The following is a 16,805-nucleotide window of genomic DNA, read 5'->3' as shown; positions in this document are numbered from 1 at the left end:
ACTATGCTAATTACCAGTTTCTAGAAGAATCCAATAGGTATAGCACATACACACTTACCTTGGTCCAAGCTAAACCAAGGTACCTATGTAAAAATGGGCATAACTTCAGCTTTACGTATTGGGGTGCAGTTTAACTCTAAGGTTAAGCCCTAGACCCCATTTACACTTTTGCGCTTTGGCAAAGCGTACATAGCTATACATATTATTGCAATGCATGGTAACGCACATGATGTTTTACTTTGTTGTAGTGCCAATCATTTTTATTTACGGCCAAATATATTAGGGCTACTCATCTACGTTGTGTTCGAAAAAAAATGGTCATACGCTTTTTTAAGCATGTTGGGGTGCGTTGGATGGGCATTCAGTTTGAATAGGCTGCATTAAGATACAGATTAGGGATAGGTAACAGGTTTTAACAGACTTTAAATGTACTAATTTTTGTGGGTCCCGGGGTTCACAGTAACTGAGAACAAAAAGAAGTACCTAGAAACTTAATGGTTAATCCAGATTTGTTTTTCTTTGCAAAGTGTCATATTTGTGGCAACTACATGTCCATAGAACTAAGTCATCTGCTTAGCGTCACTTTATATTGTGCTAGCGGCCCCCTGGGAACACGGGGGTTAAGAGGGCAATCCCATTAAAGCTAATGATTAAAATAATGATTTCCCTGGTACTACTCGTTAATTAGCAATGTTTATTGCTCAAGGCGCTGCTTTCCTTTTGGTCCTAATGCATTACACTCTCCCCCCTAAGTTGTTTGCATTTACTAATGTCTGCCTCTGGTTTTCTTGAAACAACATTATTATATTAGCTTGAAAATTATTCCCTTCTGTCGCTCGCAAATAGATAAAGCCTGCCGCAGGCAATAAGTCTGTGTTCAGGTACAAGACATTATAATAATAGTACTTCTTATGGCAGATATAACAGAGCATTGTGCAATCACAAACACACAGCCACAATAGTCCCTGTAATGTGTTTATTATGTGTATTTCCTATGATCATCAGCTCCATCTAGTGGTCATAATACAGCATTTTCCTGATTGCAGAATTTCAGGAAAATACCACATTATGGCCATCAATAAACTATAACAAATGCATAAACCTATGGGAAAATTGTTGTTGAAATAATAGTCCGGTCGACAGGATCTATTATATCCCTCTGAGATATGTATTTGTGTTTTCACATAAAAAATGTATTGCAGGCAAACAATGATATTTGTAAAACTCCTGAGAACATTGATGGTCATAAATTAGTCCTTAACAGGACATTTTGGCCAGTGGGAAAAAAGAGTACATAAATACTTTCCGGGAATCTCCATCCATTTCCGTTCCTGGCGCTATTTTTAGATCTTCGTCAAATGACCTCTCTCCTCTTTTGTTCAGTGGCCCCTTACCCCGTTTCCTCACTCACAATCAGAAGACGTCAGCTGTCCTCGCTCAGCCCAGTATGGGTTCCCGCGATTACTGGCTCCCCAGCGAGAGATGGAATTACTGTTTTCTTTTTAATATACTATATCATAATAGGAAAAATAACAACTGTTTTCCCCGAAGGACCCTGGAGAAATGATTAGAAAATAAAAGTAACAGAATATTGCAGAAATAGAACAAATGACTAATGGGGGGGGGGGGGAAAGAAAAGCGTTGGTGTAGTATGCATTGCCTGGAGAATTTAAACCCCAAATCCAATTACAGTGTAACATCTCAGGCCAACCCAAGAAGGGAAATAGTTTTGGATCTTCTAAGAACAGAGAAAATATTTTTTGTGTTCACAAAATAAAACATGATCCTAAATGCACAGAAGCAGTTGGGCTTACCCAGTACATATGAGTATTTTTTTTTAAATCGAAAATTTCAGTAACTAAATCTGCAGAAAGAAATTCCTGACTTGTCACAATATTGGCCCTACTGTGTATGTATATGAGTTAGGGACCTTAGATTGTAAGCTCCTTGAGGGCAGGGACTGATGTGAATGTGTAATGTATATGTAAAGCGCTGCGTAATTTGACAGCGCTAAATAAGTACCTGAAATAAATACAATAAATAAAATAAATATAGAACAGAACCCTTGAAAGGATTTTCAGGTCTTGGGGAACCCTTCACCAGGGGTCAGTGGGAAAAATGCCTCTTACATTGGTGATCAGTGAGAAGAAGGCCCCCCTCTTTCCACATTGGTGTCCAAAGATAGAATAAATGTGAAGCGCTGGACTTGAAATGATCTCCCAAAAAATTGGTGATCTGACTTCAGCTGCTCAAGCACACAATGAGAACGGTATAACCCATAGGGTAAGGGCCACCCAGATTGAGGATTTAGAGAACCAAATGGTCATTTCATAAATTCATAATCCCTAATTGCTGATAACAAAATTAAAACTTTAGACTTCTCCTCTTAGGCCAGCTATAGTCAGTTCAAATTTCGGCCAGTTCAGCACGAACCATGTATGGGCAGGCTGATTGTACCACATTGATCAACAATGGTTGCAGGAAGGAAATTTGCTCCATCTGTGGCCTGCCTTACATTGATATTCAGTGGGAAAATACTCTCTTTACAGTGTTGGTCAGAATGCCACCCTTATAGACCACTAAAAAAACATAGGTGTCAAGCTGATGGCTCTGCCAAGTGCCATTAGATATGAGGCTACGAAGACACCATCCAATAGTAGGCTGATCAGCCACTGCTCAAGGAATCCTTTTTTGTACACTTAATGGTTTCTTTCCCTTTTGTTAGATTTTTGCACCACCACGGATTAAAAAAAGTTGTGATGCTAAGAATATAAAGTTGCTGAATTTGTTTACACAAATAAGCCTTAAAGGTCTTAGTGCCGGTTCACACTAGGTCGTTCCGACTTAGGGGGCGACCTGTGAAGTCGCGTGCAGCGCGACTTCGGTGCGACTTGCACGGACTTCATAAAATTAATGTCTATGCAAGTCTCCTCCAGGTCGCCCCGAAGTAGTACAGGACCCTTTTTCTAAGTCGGAGCGACTTGTGTCGCTCCTATTAGAACGGCTCCTGTACCGCACAATGGGAGCAAGTCGCGGTCCAAGTCGGACTAGTGTGAATGCGGTCTTAGGCTATGACTCAGGTTATTTGCTGAAAAATGTAAACTGTTCCTATCATCACTGTTCTGTAGCGAAAAAAAAAACTTTAATACGGATGTGCAAGTTGCCAGCTCTCCTTATCTTTCTGCCTTCTCTGCTGTATGCATACTGGCAGAGAAAAGGCTTTTTTACTCAGGCTGTGGCTGCTTCCTACTGTAGATTTTGCACACCTTATTTTGATGCACCTGGACTGTTTTGATGCACCAGCACCAAAGGTTTCTTTGAGTTTTAAGCAATCATCTGGTTGGAAGCTATTTTTGACACCCACAGCCCATTCCCTTCCTTCATTTCCTTGGTTGATATCTAGGTTTTCCTTATCCCGAAGAGTTACCCTGCAAACAAAAGTGAGATCTGAACTGTGCTCACACATGGGCACTACAGGGGACGTGCGGGGCTGTGTGCTCCTCAGTAAAGTGGGAATTTTATCCTTAAGCCCCTCTCACAGAAAGGTTTGATAGTCGCCGAGTGTTTGAACTTTTGCCGCTATCTGTTGTTTTGGATTTTCAAAACTTTAATCTTTTTCCTGTGAGTAAAAATGTTGGAATTTCTGACAATATAATATTGGTGCTGTGCCAAAGGCCAGCAATTCATCCGAGGCTAATTACACTAGCAGCTCCCGCAGGAGTGCTGCATCAAGCAGTGATGAGTAACGGCCGTGGAATGTTGACAGGAAAGGCTTCGAGACCTGTCCAGCTACCCCTGGCACCTACAAGAGGGGATTCTGGAAGGATCTGAGATCTCATCCACCTGTGCCAGTAATTTTCATAGAATAATCGGCTTTAAAGAGGAACTCCAGTCTAGATTATAAATTTAAAGTGTACTTAAACCCTCTAAACAGAGCTCTCGTATTCACTCCCTTTTGGTCTGTGAAATATAAGATTGCAAATGTTTTGTCGAATAAGTCCAAAAGACTACCTGTTGATCTTCCCAGAAATTTTGTGGGCTGAAAACTTTCTGTACCTCTACATTGTTTCCAGCACACTCTGTAGATTACATAACACCTCCCCCTGTGTTATGACATGAGGAGAGGAGGTGTTCTATGGACCAGCACTAGGGTGACAACTAGTGATGAGCTTGGGCATGTTTAGACTAGGATCCTAACCCACAGCTGTGAGACCACCTGGGAGCTGTCACCTGTACGGGCCAAACATCTGCAGCCTGGGCATTCCCTGCCTCATAGCCACACAAATACAAGGGGCAGGAGGGATAGAAGGAGGAGAGGGGAATACAAGTGACTGTCTTTTTACAGGTACAGAGGGCCATCCTGTACTGGGCCCAGGCCCCATCCGTTCAAAAGGGGGGCCTGGGCACCTGCTGAGCAGGAGGGCGGCTATAACTGCCTTATTGCTGACACCTGTAAATCTTGTGGATCCCCCTGCAGTACTTCCAGCTTCTACTCCTCTTTCTTTTTCAGGTTACGCTGCAAGGGGCTCAGTTCTAGGATCTGTGCCCCCTTCAAACCTTCTTTTCAGGCCCCCCTGTGTGCCCCCCTGCAGCACTTCTGGCTTCCTTCCCTCCTCCCATCTGCCACTGACAGCTGCGGGCACACAGGTGAATTGTTTCAGGAGGGAGAGCAAAGGGGGGCAGTAAATATGTTATAATTATCGATCTCATCCTTTCCTGAATGAACGCAGTGAGCAATCAGTACTGATCGCTCCTGTGTGAATTCATCCCTGAAACATAGTGAACTGTGTTTACTATGCTTCAGTTTGTGAATGAACAGGAAGCCTTTAGAGTGCTTCCCTTTCATTCACAGTTGACTGCAGCTAAGGCTGCAGAGGAAGGGACTCATGAATCTCTGTCCTCAGTCCCTTTTTCTGTCTCAAATGTGAGACATCAGGGTTCTGTTTAGACCCCTGATACTTCACCAAAGACTCCCCAAAAGGGCAGTTAAGAAAATTTAAAAAATAAAGAAAAAGGTACATTTTTAAATAATAATTAATGTAGCTGTATGATGACTTGTTGGGCCTTCTCTGATTACCTGCAGAGACAGCCACTTAGGGACAGTTCACACATTCACCCTTACTCCCAATGCCTCGTTACTCAATAAACAGTCCAGGGGTTTTGGTTTTTGGTATATATTGTGGAACTTGGATGGGAGAAGTGAATAGTGGGATACTCCAACTTAAACTATTTACAGTTGATAAGGGCAACTCTCACTTGGCCTCACCAGGTCACTTGTAGAAGCAGACACACTGCTTTAACGATACTGCCACATGTATGGAAAGGGTTAGGTCTTCTTGCTCTCTCCAGCAACAGACTTGGTGAACTACATTATCTTCAGGACACTCTCTAGCATCCCCTCCACTGACTCTTCTATCTGAAAGGTCAGGCCCCTTGACACAGATCTGTACTTGCTGTATGCAGAATTACATCTTTTCCAGTGTCTCCCTTCCAGTCAGTTCTGCAGGACCTCCGGCTTCAGTTCCTCTCTAACTCTTTAGCCCTCAGGTCAAACCACCTGAGGCCACATGGCAACTTCTACAGAGGAGGAGGCAGTCACCCCCCCCCTCCATCCCCCATCCCCCATCCCCCCGGGACTCCACTCCTCAGCTGGAAGACCCAGCACAATATAGATTTACCTGGCAATGTTTCTGGTAAGGAGAAAAGATCCAAAACTATACTCTCTCTCTAGCACCTACTTAGAATGGTGCTACGTTAAAAAAAAAAAAAATGGACTTGTGAACTTAAAGAAGTTGTAAATACAGGTTTTTTTTTATCGTAATGCATTCTATGCATTAAGAAAAAAAAGCCTTCTGTGTGCAGCAGTCTCCCCAGCACCCCCTAATACTTAACTGAGCCCCATCCCTGTCCAGCAATGTCCGCAAGTCCATCGCCTCCCACCTGATTGGCTGGGACACAGCCGTGGCGCCAATGGCTCCTGCAGCTGTCAATCAAAGTCAGTTAGCCAATCAGGAGGGAGAGGAGGCGGGGTCAAACTGCAGCTCTGTGTCTAAATGGACACACGGAGCTGCAGCTTGGCTCGGGTGCCCCCATAGCAAGCTGCTTGCCGTGAGGGCACTCGACAGGAAGGAGGGGCCAGGAGCAGCAAAAAGGGACCCGAGAAGAAGAGGATCTGGGCTGTCCTGTGCAAAAACAACTCACAGAGGAGGTAAGTATAACATGTTTGTTATTTAAAAAAAAAAAACACGAGACTTTACAATCACTTTAATTAGATTACATTTTGTTCTACATATGCTGCAATGAAGGAGGTTTTAAAATCTCTAAACACTGAAGTGTAGCGAATACATTTTTGCTTTCTTGACACCGTTGTAGTCTATGTTGTCCCTGTCCATGGATCATTTAACACATCTGCTAATATTGGAGCCTTCAAAACTGTAAAATAGTCTTTGCAGTGGATATTAAGAATGCTTTTATACTTCTAAGTTGCGGTAAGACGTGGTAACACAATACGTAGCAACACATTTTGAACACCCCAATGTACTAAGGCATTGCACGTGGCTGCATTCATTTTCTTTTTACACACTTTTTCTTCTTTTAGTCTCACCTGGTGATCCTGTCAATAATGCACTTCCGGTACACATTGGCCACAATCAGCCACTACAGTAGAAACTGGCTGACATTCGGTGTACAGCTTCTTGTCCGACAGAAGTCAATCTCACTAGTGACTTCTGATGAACGAGCATGCTGAAAAACCAGCATCTGATCGGCATCCATTGGCTGCAAGCATTAACCGGTGTGTACTGGTGTAGGGGTCACCCCCCTGTCAGAACACAATAGCTCAGCGGGGAGATTGCTGTACTAACATTGCATAGTTAGTAAAGCGACCTCCTGGGTTGAACATAAAAAAAAAAAAAACATAATGTGTGTACCAGGCACTAGGGTGACAACACTCACTGTACTGTATCCATAGAGGAGGAGCGTTGTCATCCATTGCTCTTCTGATTTGGAATATGAAAGCTCTCCATCTTCTTGGCTCTATTTCAAAGAGGAAAATGCACTTGATATAGTGATAAAGGGAAACAAAATCAGCTAACACGTAAGGACGGTAAACTATGATATGTTACATTTCTGTTCTTGGTATTAGATTATAGGAATTTGAGTTAAAGGTGGAATCTGGTGGGCTAGCTTTTTATAACTCTGAATTCTCCCTTCCATGTTTCCAAGCATTGCCCTGTCTTACTTCTTGTGATAAAATGAGTGTTCCTGTTACATTTGCTGTGGTATAAAATAGATTCATATACAGCAGGTAAAGTTGGGACCCACACATGATTGGTGGAGCAGGCAGGGGCGTAACTACAGGGGTTGCAGGGGTTGCGATTGCTACCGGGCCCCATGCTCCAGGGGGCCCAGTAGCAAACCAGTGGGTGAACTTCCAGGATTGCAAAAGTCACACTTGCGACCGGGCCCCGGCATTGCACCACTGTGGGGAGGCCCCAAGATTGTAGGAAGGGAGCCCACTGCAGAACTTGTGAAAGGATCCTGCTGCGGGACCGTAATAAAAGGCCATGCAACGAGAGTAAAGAGCCCCAGGATTAGTGGGAAGAGCCCTGGGCTTGAAGGGAAGGGCCCCGGCCAGGGATCTGGGGGGGCCCTTCATGTTTTCTTGCATCGGGGCCCTGAAGGCTCTAGTTACGCCTCTGGGAGCAGGTATGCAGCAGTCTATCCAATGAGGCTTGGAGTTTTTGGAAGGAAAGTGATTGGCTGCCATGGATTACAAATACTGTTCTGAAAACAAAACAAAAAGGATGCTTCCAAGGGCTTTAAGGAAACAAAAAAGGTCAAACTAATACAAAGAATATATACATATTAATAATAGAAAATAAGAATTATATATATTCTTTGTATTAGTTTGCCCTTTTTTTGTTGCCTTAAAGCCCTTGGGATCATAGGTGAGCGCAGCATTAGGGTGTGTACCCCAAATCTCAAACACATGCGTGTATATATATATATATATATATATATATATATATATATATATTTTTTTTTTTTTATATATTTATCAGTAGTGCAATGGGCAGTGTTTGTAGAGCAGTGGATGATGTCCGTAGGGCAGAGGTTGGTGTCAGTAGTTTATTTGTATTATTTATTTATTTTTACTTTTTTTACAATTTAAATGTTTTTTTTATTTTTCACAATTTTTTTTTTTTTACAATCATTTTCTAATATTTTTTTCTAATTTTTTTAGGAGCCCCATTTGGGGCTTTGGTGAAATATCAGGGGTCTAAACAGACCCCTGAATTCTCAGTTTTGAGACAGAGAAAGGGGCTGAGGACAGAGATTCCACAGTCCCTTTCTCTGCAGCCAGGCAGCAAGGGAAATTTGTGCAGCACAGGGTGATAAGGGTGTGCCCAGGCACACCTGGCACACCCTGTGCACACACCTATGCTTGGGATCATCCTTTTTGTTTTTGTCAAAGTTTCAGGGCGAGTAGCACTTTCTTCACCCATGTGGGTGGGTACTGTTTACGTTGTTACACATACTGTTCCTTCCAACTATAAAAGAACCCAATCCAAGCGAGGGAGTCTAAAGGGAACCTGTCATGAAACATTGCTAAGCTCTCCTCCTGAAAATGAAAGGTTCACGTCAACCATATTATTTCAAGTGCTCTGAATCTCTTTTTTATTTTTTTCTTTGAATCTCTGACTGGGTCGAGTTTGCCAGCAAGAGCTTTTGAGTTTCGTAATCTGCATACTTTTTGTAGGGCAGTGTCCCAGAAAAGAACGGCAGAAGATCAGCTAGAAAGCCATTTTCAAAAGTCAGCAATGGCATCCTTCACAGGTCTCTCAATGACAGGTCTCCTTTAACAATAAAACCTTCCATGACAATGGTTTTCTGTTTATTAATAAACGTTACCAAATCCACAAAGTATTCCAGAAATGTCAACTTGTTATTTCTGGAGGGAAATGCAAATTCTAATCAATATTCACATTACACACATTCTCCACTAGCCCTTCACAAATAAACAGCAGAATGAGTCAGTGCCCTTCACTATGTGAGGTCTTCTAATATAACCGGCTGGCATGTGACAGCAAGTCTCCGATGTGAGATTATTACCATCCACATATTATGTAAGAGGTTCTGTGTCAATATGAATAAAGCTTGCTGGGTTTAACGGGAAACAAAACTCAGAAACGTGAACTGTCTGTATATGAAAATATGATCATTCTTACCACGACTTTCCTCTGTAATATTTTAATAGTTTATTATGTACGTATTTTCCGGCGTATAAGACGACTGGGCGTATAAGACGACCACCCTATTACATGATCTACCGGTAATACTTATACTTAGGTTACCTTGGAGATATTATACTCGGCGTATAAGACGACTTCCCATTTTTGGGGGATTTTTTTGAGGTTCAAAAGTAGTCTTATACGCCAGAAAATACAGTATTCTTTCTTTTTCTGTTTCTCCTCCCCTCTTCTTCTCTCCTCTCCTCTCCTCTCCTCTATCTCTCCTCTCCTCTCTTCCCCTCCTCTCCTCTCCTCTCATCATTTATTTAATGTCATCTCTCTATGATTCCCTCTCTTCCTCATCATTTCTGCAATGTCCTCCATCTTTTACTCTATCCTTCCCTCTTTTCTCCTCTCTCTCCCCTCTTCTCTCCTATCCTCTCCTCTTTTCTCCTGTTGCCTCTCCTAACTATTCTCCTCTCCTATCCCTTTCCTCTCTATTTCCTCTCTAGTCTCTATTTTCCTTTCCTCTTTTATTTCCTCCACCGTTTCCTCTCCTCTTCTGTCCTTTCTCCCTATTTGTTCTCTTCTTGCCTCAGCTTTCTCCCCACTCTTTCTTTCTAACCTTGACTTTCTCCTCTTTACCCTCTCCTTTCCTTTTCCTTGTCTTCTCCCTTCTCCGCTATTATCTTCCCACTGTCTCCTCTTTTCTCTTCACTCCTCTCATCCTCCTTCCTTCTCCCCTTGTCTTCCCCACTCCTCTCCTTTCTTCTATTCTACTCCCCTCTGTTCTTCTCTTTTTTACTCTCCTCTACTCTCTTCTCTTTACTCTCCTTTCATCTCTCCTCTCTTTTCCTCTATTTTTTCTCCCCTGTCTCTCCCCACTACCCTCTCATCCTTCCTGTCTTTTCCCATCCCCCTATTTTCATCTCTCTCTCTTTCTCCCCTCTTTTCTCTTCGCTCTTCTCATCCTCCTTCCTGCTCCCCTTCTCTTCCCCACTCCTCTCATTTCTTCTATTCTTTTCTTCTCTTTTTTACTCTCCTCTGCTCTAATCTCTTTACTCTTCTTTCATCTCTCTTCTCGCCTCTCTTTTCCTCTTTTTCCTCTCCTGTCTCTCCCCACTACCCTTTCCTCCTTCCTGTCTTTTCCCATCCCCCTATTTTCATCTCTCTTTCTCCCCTCTTTTCTCTTCGCCCTTCTCATCCTCCTTCCTTCTCCCCTTCTCTTCCCCACTCCTCTCCTTTCTTCTATTCTCCTCCCCTCTGTTCTTCTCTTTTTTTACTCTCCTCTGCTCTAATCTCTTTACTCTACTCTCCTTTCATCTCTCTCTTCTCGCCTCTCTTTTCCTCTCCTGTCTCTCCCCACTACCCTCTCCTCCTTCCTGTCTTTTCCCATCCCCCTATTCTCATCTCTCTCTCTCTTTCTCTCCTCTTTTCCCTTTGCTCCTCTCATCCTCCTTTCTTCTCCTCTCCTCTCTTTACACCTTCCCTTTCTTCTCTTTTTCCACCCCCCCCCCCCCCCGCCCAACCTCCTCTCCTTTCCTGCCCCTTTTATGTATTTTCTTCCCCTCTTCTCTTTATTCCTCTCCCTTTTCTTCTCTCTTCTATTTTCTTCTCTCACTTCTCCGCCCTTGCCCTCTCCTTTCTTTTCTACTCAGTCTCCTTGTCTTTCTCTTTCGGTCTTGCTTTCTTTTTACCTCTCTGTTTGTCTCTCCCTTTTTTTTTTTTTCTCTCTCTCCTTGTCTCTCTCTTTCCTTTCTTCTTTCACCTCTCCTCTCCTTTGCCTTCTCCATAATTCAATGAAAGTAGAATTTTATAGATTCTGTTGCTGGCAAACTGTCTGACATAGACCTTAGGGTCCGGGTTTAGGGGTTATGTTGAGAATTGGCAATTAGGGGTGGGAATCACATTACCCTAAATCAATCCATAGATAAGTCTTTTTTTCTCACTTAAGTAATGTCTTAAAGGAAAAAAAAACATGATTTGATTCCCCCATCCATGCACTTGATGTGTATGGGGGAATCCTTCTGCTGTGTCTTTGTATTCTTACAGCGGAGAGACTTCCCCACCGTCAGAATACTCTGATCAGCGCCGCCAGCTATAGCCTGCTGCGTTGATGAAGCTGGCCATACATGGATTGAAATTCATTCCTGCTGAACTGGCCGAATTTTGATCCATGTATGGCTAGCTTTAGACTGTTGGCTATGAGGGGTGTGCATTTTTCCAGGACTAAAAGAATGCCAACCCCTCCTGTCAACTCCGAAGGATGAGGGGGAAGCTATTGTGATGTCACTGGCCAGGGTAGGGGCCTTCAGGAAAAAAGTATGTATAGTTTTTTTTTTTTTTTTTTTATAGAAAATACCTGGGTTGTGTTTGGAGGGTGGGGGTGACAGGGTCAAGACGTCTGGGGTTTTGCTTTAAGTTGATGATCTGTGACTTCGGCTTTTCCACCCGTGAGAGAATTGCTGTGTGGTTTATCTTGTGTGGTGGCCAGTCTGAGTCGGGCTTGCCGCAGTCATGGCATTTTGGTTACATCAGGAATTAGTCAAGCTCACTGGAGCTTACTCCACCCTGCTGTTTAGACCGCTCTTTTCCCTTTACACTCTGCTAATTGTTCTCCACCCTCAGGGCTGCTGTAGAGTTGTAGAAGTGAGCTCACCAGAAACTTTATCTGCTGACAGCTACACTTGTAACAACTGTCGCCCAGCAGAGTAAGAGGAAGGTCATAAAGTTTTCTGAAATATACATTTATAGAAATTGTTGCAAAATAGTGTATAAATAGGTTGAACTGAGATGATGTCAAGAAATACATTGGCAGTTAAAAGGCAAGTCTACTCAAAAGAAATATTGTACAATGTAGTTATAGGTGGAGGCAGAGCTACACTTTTTGTAGCTGCTGATTTTTAATAGACCTAAAAATTAGAGGAACTCCGCTATAAAATTGCCCAGTTGAAGGGGGTCTTATGGCGCTTTTCCACTACATGGAACCGAACGGTTCGGCTCGCTTTTGTGCTTTTCCACTGCTGGTACCGCATGGTATGGTGTAGGAACGGTTCGGTACGGGACGGTATGGCGGCGCTTTTCCACTGCATGGAACCGAACGGTTCGGCTCGCTTTTGTGCTTTTCCACTGCTGGTACCGCATGGTATGGTGTAGGTACGGTTCGGTACGGGACGGTATGGCGGCGCTTTTCCACTGCATGGAACCGAACGGTTCGGCTCACTTTTGTGCTTTTCCACTGCTGGTACCGCATGGTATGGTGTAGGAACAGTTCGGTACGGTACAGTACAGCGGCGCTTTTCCACTCCATGGAACCGAACGGTACGGCTCTCAAAAACAGTACCACCTCGATTGTGGTTCCAAGAGGTACCATACACGGTACCATATCCCACAATCCTTTGCATGCAGTCACTACTAGCCACTGATTGGTCAGAGAATCCCACCCACCCCGTTGTTATCCCACCCACTTAACTTTAGTACTACTTTAGTGGAAAAGCAAACCATACCGTACCGTACCGAACCGTTCCAACACCGTACCATGCGGTACCAGTGGTGGAAAAGCAAACCGGGCCAAGCAGGGCCGAGTAGAGCCGAGCCGGTACTTGCAGTGGAAAAGTGCCAATAGACTGCTGTCCCCATAACAGCTGTAAAAGATTTCCCCTCAGCTCTTGCTCTTCTGATTTCCCATCACTTTCTATATCGTTGGCAATGGTCATTAATGCCATAAAGAGTGAACGTCCCCAATGGGAACACTGACAGGTAAAAAACTTGATGGAGGGTCTAACCTTCCCCTCTCTATTCAAATTTAATAAAAAACATTTTTTCTTTTATATACACTCCAACCACCTGCAGATCACCTACCGTACATTTACTGCAGCAAGGTGGCCGGTCTACCTAGACTACCATACCTACCTAGTATGTGATCTGACATTTCTGGGTTGTGCTGAGCAGAAACACAAATCTTTGCCTTCCCCTAGTCAAAGCATTTCCCCCACATTAAGTAAGCATAAGCTAGGCACACAGTTAACCCTTTGATCACCTTTGATGTTGACATTTGATGTTAATATTTTTTAGCACTGATCACTGTATTAGTGTCCCTGGTCTCCAAAAAGTGTCAAAAGTGTCAGTTAGGTGTCCGATTTTTCTGCCGCAATATTGCAGTCCCACTATAAGTCGCTGATTGCCGCCATTACAATTAAATAATAAAAATAAATAAATAAAAGTATCCCATAGTTTGTAGATGCTATAACTTTAGTGCAAACAATCATTATACGCTTAATGGGATTTTTTCTTACCAAAAATATGCAGCAGAATATATATTTGCCTAAACTGATGAAGAAATTACATTTTTTACATTTTTTTTATTGGATGTGTTTTATAGCAGAAAGTAAAAAATATTGTTTTCTTTTCAAAATTTTCAGTCTTTTTTGTTAATAGCGCAAAAAAAAAAAAAAAAAAAAAAAAACCGCAAAGGTGATCAAATACCACCAAAAAAAGCTCTGTTTGTGGCGAAAAAAGGGACAAAAGTTTTATTTGTGTACAGCGTTGCACCACCTCACAACTGTCAGTTAAAGTAATACAGTGCGGTATCGCATAAAATGGCCTGGTCATGAAGGGGGGTAAATCTTTCCGGAGGTCAAGTGGTTAAAATAAACAGTTAGAAGTTCTGTTCCTGGCAGGATCTCCAGGTATGAAACTTTGCAAAAAACTTGCAAAAACAGATTTTCCTAAAGGAGAAGCGTGGTAATGAAAAAACAAACATACATACTTACCTATCTGCTGCAGCATCGGTCTGATGCTGCAACTGTCCTCTGCTGCCTCTAAGCCTGAGAACTGAGCAATCACATGACTGACAATTGCTCAGTTTTCTAGACTGCTCAGAGACACTGTCATCTCTCCTTGATCTGCCCCCCCCAGCGTGCTCACTGGAGCGCAAGGAAGGAACGGCTGGCTCAGGATCTCATTGGACTGCTGAAAAGCTGAGCAATCTGCCTGTAAGGCATCTGGGTGGATCCCGACATTATTGTCAGTATCCCCCCAGAGTCTGGAGCAGCTCTGTGATGTCAGGCACTCCTGTGATCCAGAAGGGAAGTATGGCCAAAAGAGCTTTGGCCATAGTTCTCTTTTAAGAAAACTGTAAAACTGTATACATGGCATGAATCCTATCATAGTGAAAAATAGATTACTAGTGATAAATAGATTATTACAGTTTAAATCTGTAGCACCCTCCTAGATAAGTGCTAGAGAGTGAGTATAGTTTTTGGCTCTGTCTGCCTATCAGAGGAGCAGCAGGTAAATTCTATATTGCACTCTGCTTAACAGGGAGCAGGATCTGTGAGTTAGGTCTGCTCAGTGTGCCCAGCGTGTGATCCATCTGGTCTGAGTCTGTGCCCAATGGGGAGGCACATTGGATAGTGGAGGAAACCTGGCCAATGGACACACAGGCTTTGATACAGCCCCAGGAATTGGCACAAACTGCTGTCTCGGTGCATTGTGGGGTGGAGTATAAAAGCCAGGGGCACATGTGCTGAAGGTCTTTGGCTGGAAGCAGAGTCCCAGAAGGAGGGTGGCGCCTGCCTCCTCTTCTGCAGTGGTTGGTGTATGGTCATAGGCCATCGGCCTGGTGAGCCAGAAGTGTGGAGCTGAACCCAGAGGTCCAGGAGAGCTGACTGAAGGAATTGAGGCACTGGAGAACCTGGAAAGCAGTATTGCGAATACAAAGGATCATGCCTACGGGCCTGACCAGGAAGGGGCCACTCTGGAGTAGAGTAGTCAGTGGACGGGTGTCAGCTGGTGGATAAAAAGGGGGTACTAGGTGTGTGCCCTGAAGATAAGTAGTAAAAGAAAAATTATCTCAGATTCATCTAGTGGCAGGATGAAGCTGCGGCCTTGCCGCATTCTCAGATAGAGGTCCTCAGCATTGTGAATAGTTCAAGTGTTGGAGTATCCCACTCATCCCTTCTCCCATCCCCATCTAAAATAAAACAACAAAAACAACAACCCCTAGACTGTTCATTGACTGAGCCAATAAAATAAAGTGTTAATATTCTGCATGCAGTTGCTACAGGTAACTCTAAAAGTGTGAAAAAACAGCAGCTCTTAAGGGGGCAGTGCTACAAATCTAAAGGGTACCTTCATTTTGTTTTGTTTTTTTCGGAGAGCAGGTACCTTTTTTGACAGGTACTCGGCTCCCACTTCCTCAATATTCTCCTAGAAAAGAATGATGTCTGGTTGGCCATCCAACCCCCCTGGTCTCACAGCACTCCTATGCCTCACTCATATTCACTGGGGAGCTGGCTGTGAGCCATCAGGAAGTCACAGCTAACTCTCTCAAATCATAAGTACCTGTAATAATAAATAAGATGGCGGCACCAGAGAGCAGAAGCCCGGTGAAGAATCAACTGTGGGGAAGACAGCACTGGACTCCATGGGCTGGTAAGTGTCTGTTTTTCAAAAACAGCAGCTACAGTAAGGTTACGATTTAAGTAGTTGTAGATTAAGCCTGGGTTCACACTGGGGCGGCTTCAAAGTCGCCCGACTCTGATGCCGCCCTGTGCAGCGTGACTTCAGCGGGGCTTGCATACGACTTCTCTAATAGAAGTCATGCAAGTCGCCCCCAAAGTAGTGCAGGAACCTTTTTCTAAGTCGGAGCGATTTGAGGTGCTTCGATTAGAACGGTTCCATTGCACTGAATGGAGCACAACTTGTCAGACGGCTAAAGGGTATTCAAATCTAAAAACAAAAATATATTATATTACAGCTTTCTAGTCCTAAGACATGGTGACTGCATTGGTTTTCTATTTTCAGGATAAGAACATTTTCAGCAAGAACCGAAGATACATGTTGATCCTGCTAGAAATACAAGGTCCTTGTCACCTCTGTGAGCTGAAATGGAACCATAAAATATAAATCTTTCTAGTGTGTACTACTTTTTCCATGAATTACCATGTAATGTAGCTGAACAAAGCAGACATGTTTGAAGGCCAGCCTAGGTGTCTACCATGGTTCCCTCCATAGATACAGTGGAGGAGTGTACTGAGTGTAGCCATGAAAGGTAAAGAAAGTGGGTTATTCTCAGATTACCAGGTAATAATAAAGGGAAAAAAAAAAACTAAAAAAAACAATGAAGGAACCATATCTAAAAACTGTCATCTTCGATATATTACACTTTTGTTTTTGGGTTTAGATACATTTTAGGTATTAGAATTTAGGTATCTTTTTCAGGCTTTTTTTCCCTTTGATTTTACCTGGTGATTCTGCCAGTAACACACTGGTAAGGTGACAGCACTCATTAACCACTTGCCAACTGCCGCAGGACTATTTACGTCAGCAGTCAGCCCCTCACAGGCAGAGCGATGTAGGGCTACGTCGCTAGCCTGTGAGGGTCTAAGGAGCGAGCGAGCGCGCCGCCGGAGGCGCGCTCCCGTTCCCACACGGACACGGACCCCCCCACGCGTGTGACCGGCGCACCCGATGTCCGCCGGTCACTCGCGATCGTCGGGTGGAGAGGGAGAAAGGCAGGCGGCTGATGTAAACAAGCCGCCTGTCATTCTCCCCTGTGTATGAATGGTG

The 16,805-nt window shown here is 43.6% G+C and overlaps 1 protein-coding gene across 1 annotated transcript in view; it reads left to right on the top strand.

Annotated features, from left to right (window-relative positions):
• The window catches only part of SYN3 (synapsin III), a 594,890-nt gene that overhangs the window by 396,284 nt on the left and 181,801 nt on the right, over positions 1-16,805 (top strand). The window lies entirely within an intron of this gene.

This window comes from Pelophylax lessonae (assembly GCF_965119305.1).
Source record: "Pelophylax lessonae genome assembly, chromosome: 4".
In the NCBI taxonomy this organism is placed as follows: domain Eukaryota; kingdom Metazoa; phylum Chordata; class Amphibia; order Anura; family Ranidae; genus Pelophylax; species Pelophylax lessonae.
Note: the sequence above shows the minus strand (reverse complement) of the source record. Positions and strands in the feature narration are given on the sequence as shown.